General features: G+C 66.8%; 1 long non-coding RNA gene across 1 annotated transcript; it reads right to left on the bottom strand.

Annotated features, from left to right (window-relative positions):
- Positions 1-1,441: 1,441 nt before the first annotated feature.
- LOC138844265 (uncharacterized) lies at positions 1,442-5,240 on the bottom strand. The gene is made up of 2 exons (XR_011379813.1): positions 2,309-5,240; positions 1,442-2,173 (listed from the first exon to the last, which is right to left on the bottom strand). It is a non-coding gene; the product is annotated as an uncharacterized lncRNA (long non-coding RNA).
- Between the last annotated feature and the right edge of the window lie 4,080 nt (positions 5,241-9,320).

Here is a 9,320-nt window from a genome sequence, read left to right as displayed (position 1 = left end):
AATGGCCGCCACGGCCAGCGCGCTGATCCGAAGCCAGGAGCTTCTCCTGGTCTCCCATGCGGGTGCAGGGCCCAAGCACTTGGGCCATCCTCCACTGCCTTCCTGGGCCACAGCAGAGAGCTGGCCTGGAAGAGGGGCAACAGGGACAGAATCCGGCACCCCAACCGGGACTAGAACCCAGTGTGCCGGCACCACAGGCAGAGGATTAGCCTATTGAGCCACGGCACTGGCCAACAGCGCAGAGATTTTAAAGAATATTAGAAACGGCTTCTGCTGTCCGCACACGGGAGCCACCACACCGCGCCCAGCCGCCCCTCCCCCAGGCTCGCCCCGGGGGGAGGGGCTTCCGAGGGTTCTCGGCCCAGGGCAGAGGGGAGGAGCGATCTGCAGCCTCTGTGTGGCTTTACTTTCGGTGAGACGCGGCTCCCTGCTCGGTGGCGGTTACACCGGAACTGGGCGGAGACGTGGGATCAGGTGAAGCTTCCACGTGGCGGCCCCCATCCCAGATGTGGGGACCCGACGGGGATCTCCTCCGGCAACAGAGGCTCCTTACTGGACACCGCCGTGGCCACTGCTCCCTCAGGACGCTGCAGGACCAGGAAGCAGGCAAGGCTCAGCTTCGGTGGTGACCGGTGTCCCGCCGGGGCCAGGGAAGGGTCAGCTCCAGCAATGACCGGTGTCCCGCCGGGGCCGGGGAAGGCTCAGCTTCGGCGGTGACCGGTGTCCCGCGGGGCCGGGGAAGGCTCAGCTTCGGCGGTGACCGGTGTCCCGCCGGGGCCGGGGAAGGCTCAGCTTGGCCGGTCTCCTGCCAGGGCCGGGATGGCCCCATCTTGTAGGTGGAGCAGGGACCCCAGATGAGAGCCCACCGAGCCACGATTGCATGAAAACAGAGAGGTGTGTGTCCTCTTAACTAGGGTCAGGCCCTGGCAGTGCCCAGGCAGCCCCCAGCCTCCCCTCCAGAGCCCCTAACCCACAGCGCAGCCCCATCCTCACGTGGGGCACTTGGGGCTGCCTTGCTGCCCGCCCTGAGCCACACAGGGGCCTGCTGGGGGGAGGACACCAGGTTGTTCCGGGGAACTTGGGGCAGGGGTGGGTGCCCGGTGCCCCCACCTGCAGGCCCCCCGCCCTCTGCGGGGAAGTCTTGAGCCTCACTGGTGCCCCCGCGAGCCTGGCCAGCCCGGCCTCTCCTGCTCCCGGCTGCTTTCCTGCGCTTCGGGCAGGGGGCGCAGGGCCCGAGGGAAGGGACAGCCCCAGCAGCCCTGCCCCGGCCGGACGGCACAGGAAGCAGGTCGGACCCTGACGCCCAGGCCGGGCGGGCGCTGGCACCGGTCAGAGCCTTGACCCCAGCGGCTTCTCTGCAGCCCCTCCCCCGCTGCAGCGCTGTCCCCGCCCGGGCTGCCCGGAAGCCAGCGTCAGGTGAGAAGGTGAGACAGCCCTGGGCCTGTTTTGGAGCAAATTTAGATTAATAGCAGAGTTACCCGTGTGCCTCCAATAAACTTAAAACAATAACAACAACGAAGAAAAAACTCAAACAGCCCGTTTTGTAGCAGTCTCAGAAAAGCTGAGCAGAGGCGCAGAGACGGGACGTGGGACCTGTTAGCGGGCCGCCCCCAGGGTGGTGCCCCGGCCACAGCCGACGAGCCTGCACCGTCACCGCGTGCACCGTGGACACGGGGTCGCCCTTGCCGTTCATCCTGGGGGGCCGTGTCCGGTCACAGCGTCCCACCAGCAGCCTCACCAGCTGAAGTCCCGGTGCTGCACCTGTGTGCCCCCAGGCAGCCGCGGCTTCCCGTCTCGGGAGCTCGACCTCTTCCAGGATGGCGCCGGGTCAGAGTGGGGCGGCTCTCACCGGTCCCCTCCTGGCGCGCTGGCTCCTCCCCCTGTAGCCCTGAGCTGTGTCCCACGTCTGGACCGCCGAGGCTCCTGTGTCCACTCCCCCCTGAAGGGCACCTGGGTGCTGCTGGGGCAGCGGCTGCAAGTTGGCCAGCGTGTGGCCGTGACTTTGCCGTAGTGATGCCGGGCTCCAACCTCACGTTGCAGCTCTGGCTCCTGCGGTGCCGTCCTCACCCCAGAACCTCGGGGTGGGGGGGCTTCACTGGAGACGGGGTCCCTGCCGACGCCGTCAGGACGAGGTTGAGCTGGAGCAGGAGGGCTCTGACCAGGGGCCGGGGTCCTGTGGAAAGGGGAGATTGTGGCACAGGCACGCACACGGGAGCGACCACGTGAAGACCAAGGCGGAAGTCGGGGCGGCCTCTGCACCCCCAGGGACACCAGGAGCGGGGAGGGGCCGGGCACCAGACACCTTTACCTCCGCCTTCCGACCACGGCGTGTGCTGTTTGAGCCACCCAGGCCAGCTGCTCCCACGGAGGTCCCAGGACATCACCCCCGCCCCGGCACCTGTTGGAGCCACACTGGCCGCCGCCACCAGCCCCGAGCGCCCTGGAGGGAAGCCCCGGTGTGAGCCGGTTTGCAGCCAAGGACCTGGCAGAGCCGCCTCCCGGGGCCGTCACCCAGCACCCGCTCGGCACGGGCTCCCGAGGGGCTCCCCGGGGTCTGGAGCTGCCGCGCCCCAGCCTTGCTGCCTGTGGGTGCTTCTGCAGGGAAAGTGATATCGGAACATTGGGGCACCACTTATGCCACTGTGTGTTCATTAATAAGTCCCCAATATCAATGAGCCCTGTGGGTTCTTGCCCAATATTCAGAGCAGAATTCTGAGTACCGGCGCAAACAAACAGGGCAGCGTGAGGAGCGTCAAGCTTTTACTCAGTGAGAGATGCACAGGGCGCGCCCTGCCTAAGGGAGGGAAGTGTGGATTCTCTCCGAGCCCCGGGAGCCCCGGGAGGAGCGCGCAGGCCGGGAGGCCCGGAGCCGGCGGCCCGGAGGCCTCGCATCCTGCAGGCCCGGGCAGCTCAGAGCTCAGGCCTGCCAGGGTAAAAGGCAAAAAAGAAGAAGAAAGGGGGGGCTGGGCCCACTGTGTCCCAGGCCTTTAATCCACTTCCACAGGGGAGTGGCTAATAGTCTGATTGGCAGGTGGGCACAGGCGTGGCCAGGTAGGGGCCCGAGGCCTCCCAGCTCACAGACCTGATCCTGTCTCTCCCTACAGCAAAGGCAGCTCCCACCCCTGTGCCTCCAACCAGCCGCGTCTCCAAGCCCCGTCCGCCCCGCGCGCCCCCGCGGCCGCAGCCCCTCCTGGCGTGACCTTGGCCCTGGGAAATCCCTTTGTGACATGAAAACGAATTACGTCTCCGAGCAGGGTCAGGCCCCAGTGCGTTGGAGATGCTGGACAGCCGCTCCGCCCACCTCGGCACTCCTGGGGGATGGGGCTCTAGAGCCCGGGGACAGGGACGGGACTCTGGGGGTCACCCGGGGCCTGCAGTTCCTGCCCAGGCCTCAGTCGGGTGGGAAGCAGGTGGCCAGGTGGCCACAGCCCCGAGGGTCGCGGGGCCCCAACCCCAGCCTCCCCCAGCCTCATCTCCATCCCCGCCCCACCCAGGCCACCACGAAGCCCCTGGTTCCTGTCTGTGTCACTCTTCCCTCTGGAAACTTCCGGGGGGTCCCTGGAGGGGTCTCTGGCCAGCCTGCAGCCCATGTGATGCCCGGGCCACGGGCCGGCCCTGGGGCCTCCGGAGGGAGGCGGGCAGGCCTGGGCCTGGGCCCACCTTGGGGTGAGGGAGGGGAGGATTCGGAGCACCCCCAGGGAGGCCGCGGCCCCGCACACCGGAGGAGTGGCACCACTGGAGATGTCCGCGGTGCATCTCCTCTTTGCGTCCCCGCTTGATGGAACCAACCCGCAGCGTGCTCTCGGGCTCGGCCCACGGGAGCCCACCTGTCCCACAGGCACCTGAGTGTGCAGGCGAGGGAACTGGGGGGGGCATCGTGCTCCGGGAGCCGCTGTGAGAAGGGGGCAGGGCTGGCTCCAGGGCCGGCATCCTGGCTCGGGGGGGGCCTGGACCCCGAGGAGGAAAGACCCCAGGTGCCAGGCTCCATCCTGCTGGCCCCCATGGAGCGCTGGGGACACCCCATCGCCCCCTTCCTCCCTGCTCGCCCTCTGGCCCCAGGGCCCAGCCCCCGCTCTGGGAGGCGCCCACGCCAGAGGCCACCTGCTGCTGAAAGACCTGAATCCAGTTAGCCGGCAGCTGCGGCCGCTCCAGGCTTCACCGACAGCTGGGCCGTGTGGTCAGTGCCAAGCTTTCTGCCCGCTGCTCTGGGGGCGTGGGAGGGGCACACAGCAAGCGCTCAATACGTGCTGGCTGTATGGAGGGCGCTGTCGCCACCGTCCCCAGCATCACTCAGGGCGGTCAAGTGCACGGGGTGGGGCAGGGCCCCCCGGGGCTGGCTCGAGCCCTCTGTGGCCGGGGCTTGTCCCACAGCCGGGCCTCAGCTCTGCGCCGGGGCCTGGGCCCTCTCCTGCCCATTCTCCTCCCAGAACCCTCTGCCCCCACCAAGGAGACACAGGGGCACAGAGGTAGTAGGAGCACAAAGGCCCCTCGCCCCTGAGCTCACGACCCTGCCTGCTGCGGCTGCGCCCTGTGGTGGGGGCACAGGGGCATTCTGGAAAGTTCCCCGGGGGGGCTTCAGGTCAGAACAGCCACCCGGGCCACCCCTTCCCCAGGCGGCAGGCGCCGGAAGATGGGGAGAGACACGCCCCCGACTGCGGGAGGCCGCGCCCCCAGCCACAGCCCACAGCCCCCAGTCTCAGGCTGCTCACAAGGCACAGGGTCCCTGACCTGGGAGCCACTCCCCTAGGCCCCCTGACTGTGGGAGGCCGCGCCCCCAGCCACAGCCCACAGCCCCCAGTCCCAGGCTGCTCACAAGGCACAGGTGCCCGTCCCGGGGGCTGCTCCCCGAGGCCATGGCAGGGAGGCTGATTCTGCCACAGCCGACCCCGACCTCTGCTGCCCGCGCCCCAGCTCTGATGCCTAGCGAGGGCCCGGACGGCACCACGAGCTTGGGGACCCGAGCAGCTCACACCCAGGCGCTTCGACCTGCCAGCCACGCCCACTTCCCACCCACCCCGCCCCCAGGCGGGGATGGGCGCCCCAAGCCACATGGTCAGTAGCCCGGGCAGCCTCCCGGGCCTGGCAGCAGCTCCTGGGCTCCAGGCCTCAGTGTTCACGGCGCAGGACCAGCCGGGGCCCTTCTGTCTTGGAGTTGAAACCACTGGGGCTGGGAGCCAGCGGCAAGGGTGCCTGCTCCTCCTCACCTGGTCACCCGGCAGGTGTGCTCTCCCTCCACCCGGCACAGTGTGCTCTCCCACCACCCGGCACAGTGTGCTCTCCCTCCACCCGGCACAGTGTGCTCTCCCACCACCCGGCACAGTGTGCTCTTCCACCACCCGGCAGGTGTGCTCTCCCTCCACCCGGCACAGTGTGCTCTCCCTCCACCCGGCACAGTGTGCTCTCCCTCCACCCGGCACAGTGTGCTCTCCCTCCACCCGGCACAGTGTGCTCTCCCACCACCCGGCACAGTGTGCTCTCCCTCCACCCGGCACAGTGTGCTCTCCCTCCACCCGGCACAGTGTGCTCTCCCTCCACCCGGCACAGTGTGCTCTCCCTCCACCCGGCACAGTGTGCTCTCCCTCCACCCGGCACAGTGTGCTCTCCCTCCACCCGGCACAGTGTGCTCTCCCTCCACCCGGCACAGTGTGCTCTCCCACCACCCGGCACAGTGTGCTCTCCCTCCACCCGGCACAGTGTGCTCTCCCTCCACCCGGCACAGTGTGCTCTCCCTCCACCCGGCACAGTGTGCTCTCCCTCCTCCCGGCACAGTGTGCTCTCCCACCACCCGGCACAGTGTGCTCTCCCACCACCCGGCACAGTGTGCTCTCCCTCCACCCGGCACAGTGTGCTCTCCCTCCACCCGGCACAGTGTGCTCTCCCTCCACCCGGCACAGTGTGCTCTCCCTCCACCCGGCACAGTGTGCTCTCCCACCACCCGGCACAGTGTGCTCTCCCTCCACCCGGCACAGTGTGCTCTCCCTCCACCCGGCACAGTGTGCTCTCCCTCCTCCCGGCACAGTGTGCTCTCCCACCACCCGGCACAGTGTGCTCTCCCACCACCCGGCACAGTGTGCTCTCCCTCCACCCGGCACAGTGTGCTCTCCCTCCACCCGGCACAGTGTGCTCTCCCTCCACCCGGCACAGTGTGCTCTCCCTCCACCCGGCACAGTGTGCTCTCCCTCCACCCGGCACAGTGTGCTCTCCCTCCACCCGGCACAGTGTGCTCTCCCACCTCCCGGCACAGTGTGCTCTCCCTCCTCCCGGCACAGTGTGCTCTCCCTCCACCCGGCACAGTGTGCTCTCCCACCACCCGGCACAGTGTGCTCTCCCTCCACCCGGCACCGTGTGCTCTCCCACCACCCGGCACCAGAGTGCTCTTCCACCACCCGGCACAGGTGTGGACACCTGTCTCCTGTCACAGGGTGGGGTACCTGTCTCCTGTCACGGGTGTGGGCACCTGTCTCCTGTCACAGGTGTGGGCACCTGTCTTCTGTCACAGGTGTGGGGTACCTGTCTCCTGTCATGGGTGTGCGCACCTGTCTCCGGTCACAGGTGTGGTGTACTTGTGGGCACCTGTCTCCTGCCTGCAGGTGTGGTGTACTTGTCTCCTGGTCATAGGTGTGGGGTACCTGTCTCCTGTCACAGGTGTGGGGTACCTGTCTCCTGGTCACAGGTGTGGTGTACTTGTCTCCTGGTAACAGGTGTGGGGTACCTGTCTCTGGTCACGGGTGTGGTGTCCCTGTCTCCTGGTCACAGGTGTGGTGTACCTGTCTCCTGTCACAGGTGTGGTATACCTGTCCCTGGTCACAGGTGTGGTATATTTGTCTCCTGGTCACTGGGTGTGGGTGTACCTGTCTCCTGTCACAGGTGTGGTGTACCTGTCTCCTGGTCACGGGTGTGGGGTACCTGTCTCCTGTCACAGGTGTGGGGTACCTGTCTCCTGTCACAGGTGTGGGCACCTGTCTCCTGTCACAGGTGTGGGGTACCTGTCTCCTGGTCACAGGTGTGGTGTACTTGTCTCCTGGTCACAGGTGTGGGGTACCTGTCTCCTGGTCACGGGTGTGGGGTACCTGTCTCCTGGTCACAGGTGTGGTGTACTTGTCTCCTGGTAACAGGTGTGGGGTACCTGTCTCTGGTCACGGGTGTGGTGTACCTGTCTCCTGGTCACAGGTGTGGTGTACCTGTCTCCTGGTCACAGGTGTGGTATATTTGTCTCCTGGTCACCGGGTGTGGGTGTACCTGTCTCCTGGTCACAGGTGTGGTGTACCTGTCTCCTGGTCACAGGTGTGGTGTACCTGTCTCCGGTCACAGGTGTGGTGTACCTGTCTCCTGTCACAGGTATGGTATACCTGTCCCTGGTCACAGGTGTGGTATATTTGTCATCTGGTCACCGGGTGTGGGTGTACCTGTCTCCTGGTCACAGGTGTGGTGGACTTGTCTCCTGTCACAGGTGTGGTCACAGGTGTGGTGTACCTGTCTCCTGGTCACAGGTGTGGTGTACCTGTCTCCTGGTCACAGGTGTGGTGGACTTGTCTCCTGTCACAGGTGTGGTGTACCTGTCTCCTGGTCACAGGTGTGGTGTACCTGTCCCTGGTCACAGGTGTGGTATATTTGTCATCTGGTCACCGGGTGTGGGTGTACCTGTCTCCTGGTCACAGGTGTGGTGGACTTGTCTCCTGTCACAGGTGTGGTCACAGGTGTGGTGTACCTGTCTCTTGGTTACAGGGCACAGGTGTGTTCTAAGGGCTGCTTCAGATGGGTTTGTTCCTAGGTCCAATGAAAAAGCCCTACTTGATGGTGGGTGTTGGGGGCTGGGGGCTTGGACACCTGGGAGGGGTCAGGCTTGGTTGGTGTGGGGCAGGGGTGGGAGGGGAGACCCGGGCCCACTTGATGCAGATGCAGGAAGACACCATGGGGGTAGGCATGGGGGTATGGTGGGTGGGTATGGGGGCGGGTATGGGGGCAGGTATCGTGGGCTGGTATGGGGGTGGGTATGGGGGGTGGGTATGGTAGGCGGGCATGGTGGGCGGATATGGTGGGTGGGTATGGGGGGTGGATATGGTAGGCGGGCATGGGGGGGTGGGTATGGTGGGTGGGCATGAGGGGCAGGTATGGGGGGTGGGTATGGTGGGCGGGTATGAGGGTGGGTATGGTGGGTGGGTATGGGGGCGGGTATGGGGGCGGGTGTCATGGGCAGGTATGGGGGCGGGTATGGTGGGCTAGCATGGGGGGGTGGGTATGGGGGGTGGGTATGGGGGGTGGGTATGGTGGGCTAACATGGGGGGTGGGTATGGGGGGTGGGCATGGGGGCGGCCTTGGGGGGAGGCCATGGGGGGTGGGTATGGGGGGTGGGTATGGTGGGCTAACATGGGGGGTGGGTATGGGGGGTGGGTATGGGGGGTGGGTATGGTGGGCTAACATGGGGGGTGGGTATGGGGGGCGGGGAGGGACAAGGCTCTTTTTTCTGCTTCTAGAACCTGTGAGTTTCTCCTTAGGGATCTCTGGGAGGTGGGGCTGGGCCTTGGGGGCTACGGGGGCCGCAGCTGGCACTTGGGTGACTTGGTTTCTCTCCTGCCCCCTCCTCAGGGAGCGGCCCCCAGGGAGGACTTGAGGGAGCAGGGGTCCGGCCTGGGAAAGCAGACAGGCAGGGAAGGAAGAGCCGGGGCCCCAGGAGCCAAGGTGCCCCCCCCCAGTACTGCGCAGGCCCTGGGGTCTGACAGCTCAGTGCGGTTCAGTGGGGGAGAGGAGGGGCAGGGGTCTCCTGAAGCTTGTCTTCTGGACCCTCGTGCCGGGCCACCCCTCCCCACTGGAGGGGGTCGCTGGGCTCAGCTGCTCAGACGGAGGTCAGGGCCGTGAGCACCCTCTTTCCTAAAAGGGAGAGTGACCCCGCTGGGCCTGGGCCCTGACCAGCTCCCTGGAAGGGCCATTCTGGGCCAGCTCGACAGGTGCCCAGCGTGGGGAGTGAGTCCCCGCTGAGGTCAACCTCCCAAAGCGTCCTGGCTGGGCCTCGGGGCCACCTCCACCCCCAGCTGTGCCGGAGGAGCCGGGGGCTGGCCACTGACCAGTGTTGGGCTGGCCGAGGGCTGCGCGGATCCCGGCGCCGATCTCACCCAGGCAGTGGGGGTGGCCGAGAGCCCTCCCCTGCTTTCCCAGGAAACCTGGCTCTGACACGGAGGAGGAGGGTGCCGTCACCTCCAGGGGGCCCTCTGCCCTCCCGGCTCTCACCTCGTCCCCGGGGACTGCTGCTTCCAAGCTGGGGAGCAGCAGGCAGTGTGGGCCGGCGCCCGGGTCCCGCAGGCCAGGCCCGGCCGCGAGCCCTC

Source organism: Oryctolagus cuniculus, chromosome 11 (genome assembly GCF_964237555.1).
Source record: "Oryctolagus cuniculus chromosome 11, mOryCun1.1, whole genome shotgun sequence".
NCBI classification, from domain to species: domain Eukaryota; kingdom Metazoa; phylum Chordata; class Mammalia; order Lagomorpha; family Leporidae; genus Oryctolagus; species Oryctolagus cuniculus.
The sequence above is the reverse complement of the archived record's forward strand: the minus strand, read 5'-3'. Positions and strand labels throughout refer to the sequence as shown.